The 17,169-nt window shown below is 34.7% G+C and overlaps 1 protein-coding gene across 1 annotated transcript in view; it reads left to right on the top strand.

Annotated features, from left to right (window-relative positions):
- The window catches only part of STXBP5L (syntaxin binding protein 5 like), a 406,674-nt gene that overhangs the window by 78,928 nt on the left and 310,577 nt on the right, over positions 1 to 17,169 (top strand). The window lies entirely within an intron of this gene.

Genomic DNA, 17,169 nt, shown 5'->3' with positions numbered 1-17,169 from the left:
GTTTGATGTAGTCCTACTTGTTTATTTTTGCTTTTGGTATCATCCAAAAATCATTGCCAAGACCAATATCTAGGAGCTTACTGCCTTTATTTTTTTCTAGGAGTTTTATGGTTTCAGGTCTTATATTTCAAGTCTTTAATCAATTTTGAGGTAATTTTTATGTGTACTGTAAGATAGTGGGCCAGTTTTCTTTTGCATGTGGCTGTCCAGTTTTCCTGGCACAACTTATTGAAGAGAATGTCTTTTCCTCATTGAATAGTCTTGGCTGTCTTATCAAATATTAGTTGACCATGTATGCATGGGTTTATTTCTGGGCTCTTGGTTGTGTTCCATTGTTCTATGTATCTATTTTTATGCCAATACCATAATGTTTTGAATATTGTAACTTTGTAATATAGTTTGGAATCAGGAAGCATGATGCCTCTAGCTTTGTTCTCTTTTTTCTCAAGATTACTTTGGCTATTCAATGTCTTTTGTGGTTTTACACATATTTTAGGATTGTTCTATTTCTGTAAAGGATGCCATTGGAATTTTTATAGAGATTGCATTGAATCTGTATATTGATTTGGATAGAATGGATATTTTAATAGTATTAATTCTTTCAATCCTTGAGCATGGAATATCTTTTCATTCATTTATAACTTCTTCAATTTCTTTCATCAATATCTTATAGTTTTTAGTGTCCAGGTCTTTCACTTTCTTGGTTAAATTTATTCCTAGGTACTTTATTCTTTTTGATGCAGTTGTAAATGGGATTGTTTTCTTAATTTCTCGCTCTGATAATTCATAATTATATATAGAAGTGCAACTGATTTTTGTATATCAATTTTGTAGGATCATTTTCTTCTCCATCTACTATGTCAATCTACTTTGTTTAACTGGTATATGAAGGTAATTTACTATAAGGTAATTATATGTTAGGGCTTTTAATTCTGCCATTTTACTTCTTTGTTTTCTGCTTGCTTCCTCTGTTTCTTGTTCCTATATCTTTTTTCCTATTTTCCTATGGGTTATTTTGAAATTTTTAATAATTTATTTTTTTTTAATTTTTTTAAAGATTTTATTTATTTATTCATGAGAGAGAGAGTGAGAGAGGCAGAGGGAGAAGCAGGCTCCCAAGGAGCAGGGAGCCCGATGTGGGACTCGACCCCAGGATCCTGGGATCATGTCCTGAGCTGAAGGCAGATGCTTAACCATCTGAGCCACCCAGGCACCCGAAATTTTTAATAATTTAATCTTGATTTATTTATATTGTTTTTGAGTATATTGCTTTGTAGAGTTTTCTCAGTGGTTGCTCTAGATATTACAATAAACATACATCAATTATCACAGTCTACTGTTATCAACATTTTTTTCACTTTGAGGAAAACCGAAACCTTCCTTCCATTTAGATCCCTGTACCCTGTCTACTTTTAAAGTACAATTATCTTATGTATTTCCTGTAAATGCTTCGAGCAGCACCACATCAGATGGTGCTATCATTTTTGATTCAGGCATCAAATGTGACTTAAGAAACTCATAAGAAGTAGGATAATCTATTATATTTACCCAAATTTTTACCTATTCCTGTTATTTCCTTTCTGAAGCTCCAAGACTTTTTCCAGGGTTTTTAAGGTGAAAATATGTGTTGTTGATTTGAGAACTCTCATTTCCTTCTGGTTAGAGCACTTTCTTTAGACTTTTTTAAAGGGTAGATTTGTTAGAAACAAATTGTCTTAGTTTTTCTTCATCCGAGAATGTGTTTATTCTTCATTCCTCAAGGATATTATTTTTGCTGTATGTACACAGTTGACAGTTACTTTCTTTTATTACTTGAAAAATGTTGTACCATTTTCTTCTGGCCTCTGTGGTTTCAGATGAGAAATTACTGTCATTCAAATTCATGTTCATTTATAATACTTTGGCTGCTTTCCAGAGCTTTTCCCCTTAGTTTTCAGAAGCTTAATTATGATATTTCTCAACATGGATTTTTCTGGGTTTATCTTATTTGGTGTTTGCTCCACTTTCTTAATCTGTAGGTTTATGTATTTCATCAAATTTAGAAGTTTTCAGCCATTATTTTTTATAATAGTTTTTCAACCCCACTGTCTTTTTACTCTCCCTGTGGGACTCCAATTATATCAATGTTATATCTTTTGTTCTTGTCCCACAGACCCCTGACATGTTTATTGTGTTTCCCCACTTCAGTCTCTTTTCCCTCTGTTGTTCAGATCAGGTAAATTTTATTGATCTCTTCCCAAGTTTACTGATTTTATCCTTGTCATCTCCACTCTGCTACTGAGCTTATCCATTTTTCTTGGTTATTATATTTTTCAGTTCATTTCTTATAATTTCTATTTGCTCATCTTTATTTTTCATTTGTTTTAAGAAGATTCGTAATTGATTATTAAAGGATTTTTTGTGATGGCTGTTGAAAACCTTTTTCAGATAATTACAACATCTAATTCATTTTGATGTTGGCATGTATTGATTATCTTTTCTCATTCAAATGGCATTATCTTGGTTCTTAGTATGGTGAGTGATTTTCAATTGGATCCTGGATATTTTGGATATTATATTATGAAACTTGGATGCTATTAATCATTTCATTTTTTACCAGTTAAGTCCCCCTATTGAGGTGTAGCTTGAGGGCCAGGTGAGTGTGTATATTCAAGTTTTGTGGTGGGCCCTGTCAATACACCCTCCCCAGCAAAAGTGGGTACTGACTTACCCACCTCATTTTCTGATGTGTGGGAATGGAAGTTCATCTTCCTACAGGGCCCCAGTGACATCAGGAGGGATAGGAAGCATGGAATCAACCACTCTTCCTTGCACCACCTTGTTCCAACTCATTGATGTGAGTAGAGGTTCAGCTTCTCAGCTCCTAGTAGGATGCTCTGACACAATATGGGTGCTGACTAGCCCTGATTTGCCCACCTTATTCAATCTTATTGCTGTCAGGTGGATGTGAGTATTCAACTTTCCAATGACCACCCTGCTGACATGGAGAGCTAGGAGAGTATGTTGAGGCCTAATGTGTGTGTGAATCCCTACCTTGTACCATCTCATTAAATCTTGTCCCTGAACTCCACTGATGCTACCTTGGCAGGAGAATTAGAACACCTTTCTTTTTTTTTTTTTTATACTAGGAAGGGAATGTAAGATCAGGTGCTCATTCAGACTAATACTATCCCATCAGATTGGATTACTCCCACCTGCCTCCAAGAGTCTGGAGATGGCAGATTAGCATTCTCCTTAGTGCACTAATACCACCTGACAGTGGAACAGAGTGCTACCTGCTTCTGCCAGGCAGGGGATGGGTGATTAACTCCCTGTCTGTGCCCTTAAACACTACCTGCAGAGAGAACTGGAGTGTGCTCTCTGCAGGATGGGGGCTGGATAAGGTGGAAGATCAGTTCCCCAGTCAACCCTGTTAAACTGTGTTGAGTCAGGAAGAGGAGAGTTTTTTTCTTTGTTGTTTGCTCGATTAGGGTCAATGATGCCAAAATTTGTTTTTAGGCCATCCTATCTTCTCAGTCCTTTGACTGGGAAAACAGCCTTTTCTTGGAGTTTTTGTTTCTGTTTTTTTGTTTGTACCAGTTGATGGTTCTGGGTTGGAGACTTCTACAGTGCATTGTCCAGGATACATAAGACACAATAAGGAAACCCAAGGAATTCACTGCTGCGTCATTCCTCAAGTCCTGAATTGCTTTGTCATTCCTCCTTCTTTCTACCTTTCAGATTCTTCCTATGTTTGTTTGTAATGTTATATCCAGGGATTTGTTGTTGTTGTTGTAAGAGGCAGAAACTGGGAGGAATGGCGCTACTTCACAGATTTGGAATTCTCCACCCCCAAATTTTAATATGTTGTGTTTTCCTTTCATTATGTTTAAAATATTTTCTAATTTCTGTTTGATTTCTTTTCTTGACCTATGGATTATTTATGTGTTATTTAGTTTCCAAATATTAGATGTTTTTCTAGAGGTCTGTTACTGATTTCTAATTTAATTCCATTGTGGTCAGAGAATATACTCTGTATAACGTGAATCCTTTTAAATTAATTCAAGTTTGTTTTATAGCCCTGTCTGTGGTCTGTCTTGATAAATGTTAAAAGTGTATTTGAAATGAATATGTATGCTATTGTCATTGGTTGGATTGATGTGTAAATATAATTTAGGGAAAATTGATTGATAATGTGTTTAAGGTCTGTATTTGTACTGATTTTCTCTTTATTACGATCTATTTCTTCTATTAGTGAAAGTTTACAACATAATTGTAAACTGATCTGTTTGTCCTTGCAGTTCTATCAGTTTTGTTTCATTTCATGTATTGTGAAGCTTTATTATTAGCTGTATGAACATTTAGGAGTGTTAAGTCCTCTTGATGAGTTAACTCTTAACATGAATTGACCTTTGGTAATATTCTCTAATCTGAATTTTACTTTGATATGGATGTAGCCACTGAAGCTTTCTTTTGATTAGTCTTAACATGGTATATCTTTTTCCATCTCTTTTATTTAACCTATTTGTGTCTTCATGCTTCAGATGTGTTTGTAAGGCAGCATAGAATTGGGTGGGTTTTTTTTGTCTATTTGACAATTTCTGTCCTTTAAACTTATAATTTTAAAATTTATTTTTATGTTAAAAAGAGATTCACATTTTGAAATAAGATTATTTGGGGTATTTTGATGTTGAATTGCCAAATTCTTTATATATTTAGGATATTAACTCCTTGTTAGGCATATCACTTGCAAATATCCTCTCCCATTCCATAGGTTAGCTTTTTGTTTTGTTGATGGCTTCTTTCACTGTGCAAAAACTTTTTATTTTGGTGTAGTACCTATGTTTATTTTTGTGTTTGTTTCCCTTGCCTCAGGAGACATATCTAGAAAAATGTTTCTACAGGTGATGTGAAAGAAATTACTCTCTATGTTTTCTTTTAGGAGTTTTATGGTTTCAGGTCTCACATTTAGGTCTTTAATCCCTTTAAGTTTATTTTTGTGTATGGTGTAAATAGTTTAGTTTCATTCTTTTGCATGTAGCTGTCCAGTTCTCCCAACGTTATTTGTTGAAGAGACTGTTTTTCCTCAGTGTATATTCTTGCTGCCTTTGGTGTAAGTTAATATGACTATATAAGCATGGGTTTATTTCTGGGCTCTCTATTCTGTCACATTAATTTATGTTTCTGTATTTGTACTGGTACCATATGGATTTGATTACTACAGCTCTGTAGTATATCTTGATATCTAATATAACACTGCATGTAATTATACCTCAATAAAAAATAGTTAAAAATAGATTCATGATTTAATTGGTGTAAAGTGCTGTGGCAAGTGGAACCTGCCCCAGTTTGTTTTGGAATGGGGTATTTGTTGCATTTGCTCTGGGCTGGGAGGAACTGTGACCTGCAGGAGATGGTCTCTAAAGGAGGCTCTTTCTAATTGTTTGGGAGACTCCTTCCACAGGTTGGGAGGGGGAGTTTTGGGACCCTGAAAAATTTGTACTGGAATGTCATGGCAGCCTTTCTCCATGGGGGGTGTGTGGGTGCTGTAACTGCAATGCAAATGCATTATAATGAGCCTAGGGTTCATGGGGCAGAGGTAGAAGAGGAGAGCACATATTCTGCACCTGTGGCTCTTGATCTGTCAGTCCCAAGGTATTGGAAGCCCCAAGATCAGGCTATTGTACCCTTTTGCCTTTAATATGTAGCTTAATTTATCACTGTCCTCACCTCCAGCTCCTGTCTCTATCATTCCCTTCATGGATTTGGGACTCTGCTCCCAATGTTCCTTTCACTGCTCATGTCTAGCTTCTACCTAAGAGAATCATAGTATGTGACTCTCATCTGGCTTTTTTCACTCAGTGTAATGTCTTTTAGATTCATCATAGTTATATGTGCATTAAAAGGTAATTCCTTTTTACGGTGGAGGAGTAGTCTTCTGTTGTATGGATATATTACATTTTGTTAATCCATCCACCTGTTGAACGATACTTGGATTGGGAGCTTTTAGGTACCATAAATAAATCTTCTTTTTTTCCCCATTGATTTATTTCATTTAATCTCCTTCTACATATGGATTAACATTTTAGTCAGTTTGAACATTAATGTATAATTTTGTGGAAATATAACTTTCCATTTGTATGTAAGTCTGATGAGTGGGATTTCTGGGTCATGTGGTATGTTTAAATTTATGTGAAACTGAAATCATTTTCCAGAGATGTATCATTTTGAATTTCTACCAGAAGTATGAATTGTAGTTGCTCCACAGCTTTGTCAGCACTTGGTATTTTCAATATTTTAAAAATTTAACTATTCTAATAGGTATAGTAGTATTGCAATGTGGTTTTAATTTCCATTTCCTAACAACCACCTATTCATGACATCCTTGTCCTTTTTGTTGAAGTCTGTCTTTTGCCAATTTAAAAATTGTATTGTTTGTTTCCTTATTACTGAGTTTTGAGTTTCTTCATATATTCTGGATATAACTCTTGTTGAATATGTGTTTTGCAAATGTTTTTGCACACTCCGTAGCTTGTCTTTTCATTCTTTCAATGCTATCTTTTGCAGAGTAAAATTTCAAAATTTTGATGAAGTCTGACATCAATTCTTTTTAATGATCTTTTGCTGTCATGTCTAAGAACTCTTTGTGTAGCCTGAGGCCAGGTAGATTTTTCTCCTATGTTTTCTTCTAATAGTTGAGTTTTTTTTTTTTTACATTTAAGTCTGGTCCACGTGCATTTAATTTTTGTCTATGGTGTAAAGTATGGATCACATTTGATTTGATGACATATAAATATTTCACTGGTCCAGTATTTTTTATTGAAAAGACTGTCCTTTCTCCACTGAATGCCTTTATACTTTGGTCAAAATAGTTTTACATAACTGTGTGGATATATTTATGGACTCACTGTTTATTTTATACTAACATATTGTTTTGATTATTTTAGCTTTAAAGTAAGTATTGAAATCAGGAAATTTATTCTTTTTCAAAATTTTTTGGCTTTTCTACATTCTTTGATTTTACATTAGAATTTTAGAATCATACTGCCATTTTCTACCACACATCTGTTGAGATTTTGGTTGGAGTTGATTTGAGTCTATAGGTTGGGAAGAATTGATATCTTAATGATCTTGAGTCTTTCTCAATACATTAAAATGTTATATTTCTCTGTTAATTTGTGTGATTTTTAAATTTCCTTTATCATAGTTTTATATTTTTCGGTATTTATATCAAAGTTAAATGTGTTGACAGTAGTCTGCATATGCTATCTCCTCATTCCTGAGTTAATGTGTTTTATAATTTAAAAAAAATAGAAAATTTGGGGCACCTGGATGGTGCATCTGCCTTCAGCTCAGATCATGATCCTGGGGTCCTGGGATCAAGCCCCACATTGGGCTCCCTGCTCAGCAGACAGCCTGCTTCTCCCTCTCCTTCTGCTTGTGCTCTCTCTCTCTCAATCTCTCAAATAAATAAAATATTTAAAAAATATATAGGAAATCTAAGGATGGTATGACAAATTTTGATAAGTCTGATAACAAAATGAACAAATGTTAATTTCCTTTATATTTATTTTTGTAATACTCCTTTTTAAGAAAATAACTAAAATACTACAGATAAATTTGAGAGCTAATTTCCTTTCTCAGCCCAGTTTCAATCTGTCTCTAACCAAACCTAGTCATTTATCATAGTTTGGTATTTCTTTTTGCTGTTTTTGTTCAACTTTTTAAAAAGTTTTTTTGAGATACAATTTACTGTATAATTCAGCCGTTTAAAGTGTAAAATTCAGTAGTTTTTACTATGTTTTTAGAATTGTGCAATAATCACCATAATAACTCTTAAAACATTTATATCACCCCAAAAAGAAACCCTATAACTATTAGCAGTCACTCCTTATTTTCCCTCAGTCCTCCTCATCCCAGGCTAGCACCAACCTAATTTCTATCTCTACAGATTTTTCTATTCTGGACATATCTTATAATGGAATCATGTAATATGTGGTCTTTTGTGACTGGCTTAGTTAGCTTAGCACAAATAATATTCCATTGTATGGATATAACAACTCTTATTTTACCTAGTTGTTTTTATTTTATTTAACCAATTGATAGACATTTAGATTGTTTCTACTTTCTGGTTGTTATACATAATGCTGTAAACTTTTGTTTACAGATTTTTGTGTGGACCCATTTTAATTACTCAGGTACATTCAGAAGAAAAATTGCTGCATTATATGGTAACAGTATTTCACATTTTGAGGAAATTCTATATTGTGCTCCAAAGAGGCTAAATGGTTTTATATTTCCACAAGCAATGTATTAGGTCAGTTTCTCCATATCTTCCATATCTTCCATATGGATATCCTTGCCAACATTTGTTATCTATCTTTTTTATTATAACCATCTTTATTGGATTTGAAGTGGTATCTTACGAATTGCTCTTAATTGGCATTTCCCTAATGACTAGTGATGGTGAGCAACTTTTTGTGCATTTGTTGGTAGTTTGTATATCTTCTTTGGGGAAATGTCTTTTCAAATCCCTTGCCCATTTTTAATTGTTTTCTTTTTTAATTAATTTGTAAGATTTCTTTATAAATTCTGGATACAAGTCCTTTATCAGATATATGATCTGTAATTTTTTTTTTCCAATCTCTTTTTGGGTTGTCTTTTTATTTTCTTGATGGTGTTTTTTTAAAGCACAAACTTTTTTTTATTTTTATGAAATTCAGTGTGTGTGGGCGTGTGTATGTGTATGTGTAATTTTTTTGTTTATGTTTTTGGTGTAGTATCTAAGAAGTCATTGCCTAACTTAAGGTCACAAAAATTTACTCCTGTTTGCCTCTTAATAGTTTTATAATTTTAGTTTTTATATTTAAGTCTGTGATTCATTTTGAGTTAATTTTTTTATATGGTGTAAGGAATGGATCTATCTTCATTCTATTGCATGTGGATATTCAGTTGTAGCACCAATTCCTGAAAAAAACCAATTCTATCTCTATTAAATTGTTTTGATATCCTTAATTGAAAATCAACTGACTAAATATGTAAGAATTTCTAGAATCTTAGTTCTGTTCCATTTATTTATATGTCTGTCCCTATCCAATACTTCATTGTTTTGATTACTGTAGCTTTCTTTACATCTTAAAATTGGGACGCTTGAGTCTTCCAACTCTATTCTTCTTTTTCAAGATAACTTAGGTATTTTGGGTCTCTAAAATGTTCATATGAAGTTTAGGATTAGCTTTTCAATTTCTGTTTAAAAAAAAAAGCCAGCTGGGAATTTGATAGGATTTGCATTGATTTTGAAGATCAATTTGCCACTCTAATGATATTAAGTTTTGATCTATGGACATGGGATGTCTTTCCATTTATTATTCTTAAATTTTTTTGATGGTGTTTTATAGTTTTTAGAATACAAGTTTTGCATTTCTTTTGGATATTTTATTCCTGAATATTTTATTCCTTTGGATGCTGCTGTAAATGGAATTATTTTCTTAATTTCACTTTTGGATATTGTTAGTATACAGAAACATAGTTGATTTTTGTACATTAATTTTGTAACCTGCAGCCTTGCTGAACTCCTTTATTAGTCCTAATAATTTTTAGTATATTTTTTAGGATTGTGTATGTGTAAGATCTTGTCAACTACAAATAGTTTTAGTTCTTTCTTTCTAATCTGAATGTCTCTTATTTATTTTTCTTGCCTAACTGTGCTGGGTAAAAACTCCAATACACTGTTAAATAGAAGTTGCAGGAGCAGGCATTTTTGTCTTCCTGATCTCAGAGGGAAAGCATTCACTGTTTCACTAGTATGATGTTAGCGGTTGGTTTTTTTGTATATGTGCTTTATAAGACTGAAGAGATTTCCTTCTATTCCTAATTCATTGAGATTTTTTTGAAGGTATTAAATTTTCTCAAATTCTTTTTCTGCATCTATTGAGATGACCAAGTTATTTTTGTTCTATTGATATGGTATATTAATTGATTTTCTGTTGTTAAAACAATCTTGCATTCCTGGGGTAAATCTCACCAGGTCATGATAAACGATTCTTATTACATATTGCTGGTTTCAGTTAGCTTCTATTTTGTTGAGGATTTTTGTGTCTATATTAATAAATTATTGATCTTTAGTTTTCTGTCATTGTGACGTCTTGTCTTTTTCTGGTATCAGGGTAATACTGACTTAATAGAGTAAGTTGGAAAGTGTTTCCTCTTCTGATTTTTAGAAGAATTAATGAAGAACAAGTATAAATCTTAACTGTTTGGTAAAATTCACCAATGAAGCCATCTATCCCTGTGCTTTTAATTCTGAGTAGTTATTTGATTACTAATCTTTTTAAAGGTCTATTTAGATTTTTTTACTTCTTTTTGAGTCAGTTTCAATAGTTTGTTACTTTCTAGGAATCTCTTCATTTAATATCAATTATCTAGTTTTTTGGCATATAATTGTTTATAGTATCCCCTTATAATCTTTTTTAATTTTTGTGGTTTGTCCAGTTTTATTTTACTAACTGGTTTTAATTATTTGAGTGTCCTCTCTTTGACTCTTAGTTGATCTAGCTAAATGTTTGTAAATTTTATTGATTTTTTGAAAGAATCAGTATTTGGTTTCATTGGTTCTTTTATTTTTCTATTCGTTGTTTATATCCACTCATCATTATCATCTTCTTTTTTTTGACTGTCTGGCTTTAGTTTGTACTACTTCTGTCATTTCTCATTGTGGAATGTTAGATTATTGAAGTGAGATCTTTTGTATAGATGCTTACAGCTATTAATTTCAATATAAGAACTGCTTTAGCTCTATCCCCTTTTATCCCTTATTATGCATGTTTTCATTTTCATCCATCTCAAATTATTTTTTAATTTTCCTTGTGACTTCTTTGACCTATTGTTTATATAGGGATATGTTGTTTAATTTCCACATATTTGTGAATTTCCCAAATTACTTTCTGTTACTGATTTTGAACTTCACTCCATTGTGGTCAGAGAACATAATTTATATGATCTCAATCCTTTATTTATTGAAACTTGTTTTATGGCCTATCCGATTTCAACTTCTGCATATAAATGGCTTGGCAATCATCACTGCCATCCTTACAACAACAAAATGTTGATCAGACTTAAAATTAACTTTTCCTGGACCTATTGGAGAACTGAGGTTACAGGGAAAATCTCTACCCCAAAATCTGGAAAGAAAAACAGATCTAGAGAGTTCCAGCTTGTACAGAAGCTGCTGGAGACATAAACTGGTAGGAACACTGAAATGGAAATTTTTTCAAATTGGTGGATACTGAATGTGGACTATCATGAAAGTAAGAATCTCATGGAGGCCAGAGTGTTAATGGAAACCCTATATTTTCAAGGGTTTTTACCTCTGAGAAGTATACTAGGTTCTCATAGTGAAGATCTGAGAATGATCTCCTCAGGGCTCTGGAAAGGGAAGGAGAAGAATAATCATTGTAAAATACACCCAGGGTATATTCTATAACAATGATTAATTTCCTGGGGAAAAGACTGCCAGAGCCTTATCCCAACTAAGGGAAGGGCAGTGTTCCAAGTTTACCTCTCTTGTGAAGATCATACCTCAGACACACAGGGCTATTAAAAGACTGGAATTTAATCACAGTATTATTTAACACTCTCCTCCCCCATACCTTATCACAGTACTAACCAGGCTCTGGGATAGTGGCAGATGTAGGCTCTCTCTGAGGAGTAATAGAGAAGTCTAAAGTCAAGAGTGGTGAAAAAACAAAACAAAACAAAGACAATAGAGATATTCGATGTCTCTGACATAAATAGCTACATAAAACATCAAATAGACCTAGAAAAATTAACATAAATGCTCATGCTAAAGGCCATTGACCTCAGTTTTTATTAACCTATACCAACATACCTGGCTTCTCAACAAAAAATTGCAGATAAAATGCAGTCTAAACAGATAAAGCAAGCATCATAACCAGACTAAGCTGTGACAGAGATTATGGAATTATTAGACAAGGATTTTAAAATAACTGTTTAATATGCTAAGAGCTCTAATGTAGACACTATAAAACACATCTAAAAGTAGATAACATGCATGTAAAATGGGTAATGTAAGCAAAGCTATGGAAATTCTAAGAAATAATTCTGAACAAGGGGCGCCCAGGTGGTTCAGTTGGTTAAGCACCCGACTCTTGATTTCAGCTCAGGTCACGATCTCAGGGTCATAGGATCAAGCCCTGCATCAGGCTCTTTTTAATAAACTGGACTCAAAGAAAGAAAAAAATCACTAAGTTTGAAGATAGATCCATAAAAATTTCCCAGATGGAAATGTAAAGAGAAAATAATGGGAGAAAAACATATTAGAATATTCAATAATTGTGTGACAATTTCAGAAGGTATAATATAAATGTTACTGAACTACCAGAAAGAACAGAATGAGCAGATAAAAGAACAATATTCAAAATAATGATGGCTGAGTACTTTTCAGAATTAATAACAGAAACCAAATTGAAGACCAAGGAATCTCAGAAAACATGAAGCAAGATACATTTCTTTTTAAAGATTTTATTTATTTATTTGAGAGAGAGAGAGTGAGAGAGAGAGCACACGAGGGGGGAGGGTCAGAGGGAGAAGCAGACTCCCTGCTGAGCTGGGAGCCCAACGTGGGACTTGATCCTGGGACTCCAGGATCATGACCTGAGCCGAAGGCAGTTGCTTAACCAACTGAGCCACCCAGGCGCCCCAGGATAATTTTTTTTAATTATATTAATCACCATACATTATATCATTAGTTTTTGATGTAGGGTTCCATGATTCATTGTTTGCGTATAACACCAGTGCTCCATTCAATACATGCCCTCCTTAATACCCATCACCAGGCTGACCCATCCCCCCACCCCTCTCCTCTAGAACTCTCAGTTTGTATCTCAGAGTCCATAGTCTTTCGTGGTTTGTCTCCTGCTCCGATTCCCCCCCTCATTTTTCCCTTCTGGCTATCTTCTTCTTCTTCTTCTTCTTTTTTCAACATATAATGTATTATTTGTTTCAGAGGTACAGGTCTGTGATTCAAGAGTCTTACAGAATTCGCAGCACTCACCATAGCACATGCCCTCCCCAATGTCTATCACCCAACCACACCACCCCTCCCACCCCCCACCACTCCAGCCATCCTCAGCTTGTTTCCTAGTTTAAGAATTCCTCATATCAGTGAGGTCATACGATACACGTCTTTCTCTGATTGACTTATTTCGCTCAGCATAATACCCTCCAGTTCCATCCACATCGTTGCAAATGGCAAGATTTCATTCCTTTATATATATATATATATATATATATATATATATATATATATATACCACATCTTCTTCATTCATCTGTTGATGGACATCTTGGCTCTTTCCATAGTTTGGCTATTGTGGATATTGCTGCTATAAACATTGGGGTGCACGTACCCCTTCGGATCCCTACATTTGTATCTTTGGGGTAAATACCCAGCAGTTCAATTGCTGGATCGTATGGTAGCTCTATTTTCAACTTTTTGAGGAACCCCCATACTGTTTTCCAGAGTGGCTGCACCAGCTTGCATTCCCACCAACAGTGTAGGAGGGTTCCCCTTTCTCCGCATCCCCGCCAACATCTGTCGTTTCCTCACTTGTTAATTTTCGCCATTCTGACTGGTGTGAGGTGGTATCTCATTGAGGTTTTGATTTGGATTTCCCTGATGCCGAGTGATGTTGAGCACTTTTTCATGTGTCTGTTGGCCATTTGGATGTCTTCTTTGGAAAAATGTCTGTTCATGTCTTCTGCCCATTTCTTGATTGGATCATTTATTCTTTGGGTGTTGAGTTTAATAAGTTCTTTATAGATTTTGGATACTAGCCATTTATCTGATATGTCATTTGCCAATATCTTCTCCCATTCTGTCAGTTGTCTTTTGGTTTTGTTGACTATTTCTTTTGCTGTGCAAAAGCTTCTTATCTTGATGAAGTCCCAGTAGTTCATTTTTGCCCTTGCTTCCCTTGCCTTTGGCGATGTTTCTGGGAAGAAGTTGCTGTGGCTGAGGTCAAAGAGGTTGCTGCCTGTGTTCTCCTTTAGGATATTGATGGACTCCTGTCTCACATTTAGGTCTTTCAACCATTTTGAGTCTATTTTTGTGTGTGGTGTAAGGAAATGGTCCAGTTTCATTCATCTGCATGTGGCTGTCCAATTTTCCCAACACCATTTGTTGAAGAGACTGTCTTTTTTCCAATGGACATTCTTTCCTGCTTTGTCGAAGATCAGTTGACCATAGAGTTGAGGGTCCATTTCTGGGCTCTCTATTCTGTTCCCTTGATCTATGTTTCTGTTTTTGTACCAGTACCATACTGTCTTGGTGATGACAGCTTTGTAATAGAGCTTGAAGTCCGGAATTGTGATGCCACTGGCTTTGCTTTTCTTTTTCAACCTTTCTCTGGCTATTCGGGGTCTTTTCTGGTTCCATACAAATTTTAGGATTATTTGTTTCATTTCTTTGAAAAAAGTTGATGGTATTTTGATAGGGATTGCATTAAATGTGTAGATTGCTCTAGGTAGCACTGACATCTTCACGATATTTGTTTTTCCAATCCATGAGCATGGGATGTTTTTCCATTTCTTTATGTCTTCCTCCATTTCTTTCATGAGTATTTTATAGTTTTCTGAGCACAGATTCTTTGCCTCTTTGGTTAAATTTATTCCTAGGTATCTTATGGTTTCGGGTGCATTTGTAAATGGGATCAACTCCTTAATTTCTCTTTCTTCTGTCTTGTTGTTGGTTTATAGGAATGCCACTGATGTCTGTGCATTGATTTTATATCCTGTCACTTTACTGAATTCCTGTATGAGTTCTAGCAGTTTTGGGGTGGAGTCTTTTGGGTTTTTCACATAAAGTATCATATCATCTGCAAAGAGTGAGAATTTGACTTCTTCTTTGCTGATTCGAATGCCTTTTATTTCTTTTTGTTGTCTGATTGCTGTGGCTAGGACTTCTAATACTATGTTGAAGAACAGGGGTGATAGTGGACATCCCTGCTATGTTCCTGACCTTAGGGGGAAAGCTCTTAGTTTTTCCCCATTGAGAATGATATTCGCTGTAAGTTTTTCATAGATGGCTTTTATGATATTGAGGTATGTACCCTCTATCCCTATACTCTGAAGAGTTTTAATCAAGAAAAATTGCTGTACTTTGTCAAATGCTTTTTCTGCATCTATTGAGAGGGTCATATGGTTCTTGTTCTTTCTTTTATTAATGTATTGTATCACATTGATTGATTTGCGGATGTTGAACCAACCTTGCAGCCCAGAAATAAATCCCACTTGGTTGAGGTGAATAATCCTTTTAATGTACTATTGGATCCTATTGGCTAGTATTTTGCTGAGAATTTTTGCATCCATCTTCATCAAGGATATTGGTCTGTAATTCTCCTTTTTGCTGGGGTCTTTTTCTGGTTTGGGGATCAAGGTAATGGTGTCCTCATAAAATGAGTTTGGAAGTTTTCCTTCCATTTCTATTTTTATTGGAACAGTTTCAGAAGAATAGGTATTAATTCTTCTTGAAATGTTTGGTAGAATTCCCCTGGGAAGCCATCTGACCCTGGGCTTTTGTTTGTTGGGAGATTTTTGATGACTGATTCAATTTCCCTAGTGGTTACAGGTCTGTTCAGGTTTTCTATTTCTTCCTGGTTCAGTTTTGGTAGTTGATACATCTCTAGGAATGCATCCATTTCTTCCAGATTATCTAATTTGCAGGCATATAGTTGCTCATAATATGTTCTTATAATTGTTTGTATTTCTTTGGTGTTGGTTGTGATCTCTCCTCTTTCATTCATGATTTTATTTATTTGAGTCATTTCTCTTTCTTTTTGATGTCTGGCCAGGGATTTATCAATCTTGTTAATTCTTTCAAAGAAACAGCTCCTAGTCTCATTGATTTGTTCTACTGTTCTTTTGGTTTCTATTTCATTGATTTCTGCTCTGATCTTTATTATTTCTCTTCTCCTGCTGGGTTTAGGCTTTCTTTGCTGTTCTTTCTCCAGCTCCTTTAGGTGTAGGATTAGGTTGTGTATTTGAGACCTTTCTTGCTTCTTGAGAAAGGCTTGTATTTACTATATATTTTCCTCTTAGGACTGCCTTTGTTGCATCTCAGACATTTTGAACAGTTGTTTTTTCATTTTCATTTGTTTCCATGAACTTTTTAATACTTCTTTAATTTCCTGGTTGACCCATTTATTCTTTAGTAGGATGCTCTTTAGCCTCCATGTATTTGTGTTCTTTCCAACTTGCCTCTTGTGATTGAGTTTAGCTTCAAAGCATTGTGGTCTGAAAATATGCAGGGAATGATCCCAGTCTTCTGGTACTGGTTGTGACCTGATTTGTGACCTAGGATATGATCTATTCTGGAGAACGTTCCATGGGCACTAGAGAAGAATGTGTATTCCGTTGCTTTGGGATGGAATGTTCTGAATATATCTGTGAAGTCGATTTGGTCCAGTGTGTCATTTAAAGTCCTTATTTCCTTGTTGATCTTTTGCTTAGAGGATCTGTCCATTTCAGTGAGGGGGGTGTTAAAGTCCCCCACTATCATTGTATTGTTGTTGATGTGCTTCTTTGCTTTTGTTATTAATTGGCTTATATAATTGGCTGCTCCCATGTTAGGGGCATAGATATTTACAATTGTTAGATCTTCTTGTTGGATAGACCCTTTAAGTAGGATATAGTGTCCTTCCTCATCTCTTATTATAGTCTTTGGTTTAAAATCTAATTTGTCTGATATAAGGATTGTCACCCCAGCTTTCTTTTGTTATCCATTAGCATGGTCAATGGTTTTCCACTCCCTCACTTTCAATCTGGGGGTGTCTTTGGGTCTAAAATGAGTCTCTTGCAGACAGCATATCGATGGGTCTTGTGTTTTTTATCCAATCTGATAGCCTGTGTCTTTCGATTGGGGCATTTAGCCCATTTACATTCAGGGTAGCTTTTGAAAGATATGAATTTAGTGCCATTATATTGCCTGTAAGGTGACTGTTACTGTATATTGTCTCTGTTCCTTTCTGGTCTATGTTACTTTTAGGTTCTGTCTTTGCTTAGAGGACCCTTTTCAATATTTCTTGTAGGGCTGGTTTTGTGTTTGCAAATTCCTTTAGTTTTTGTTTGTCCTGGAAGCTTTTTATCTCTCCTATTTTCAGTGACAGCCTAGCT

This window comes from Zalophus californianus, chromosome 1 (genome assembly GCF_009762305.2).
Source record: "Zalophus californianus isolate mZalCal1 chromosome 1, mZalCal1.pri.v2, whole genome shotgun sequence".
Classification (NCBI taxonomy): Eukaryota; Metazoa; Chordata; class Mammalia; order Carnivora; family Otariidae; genus Zalophus; species Zalophus californianus.
This window is presented reverse-complemented; position numbering and strand designations above follow the sequence as displayed.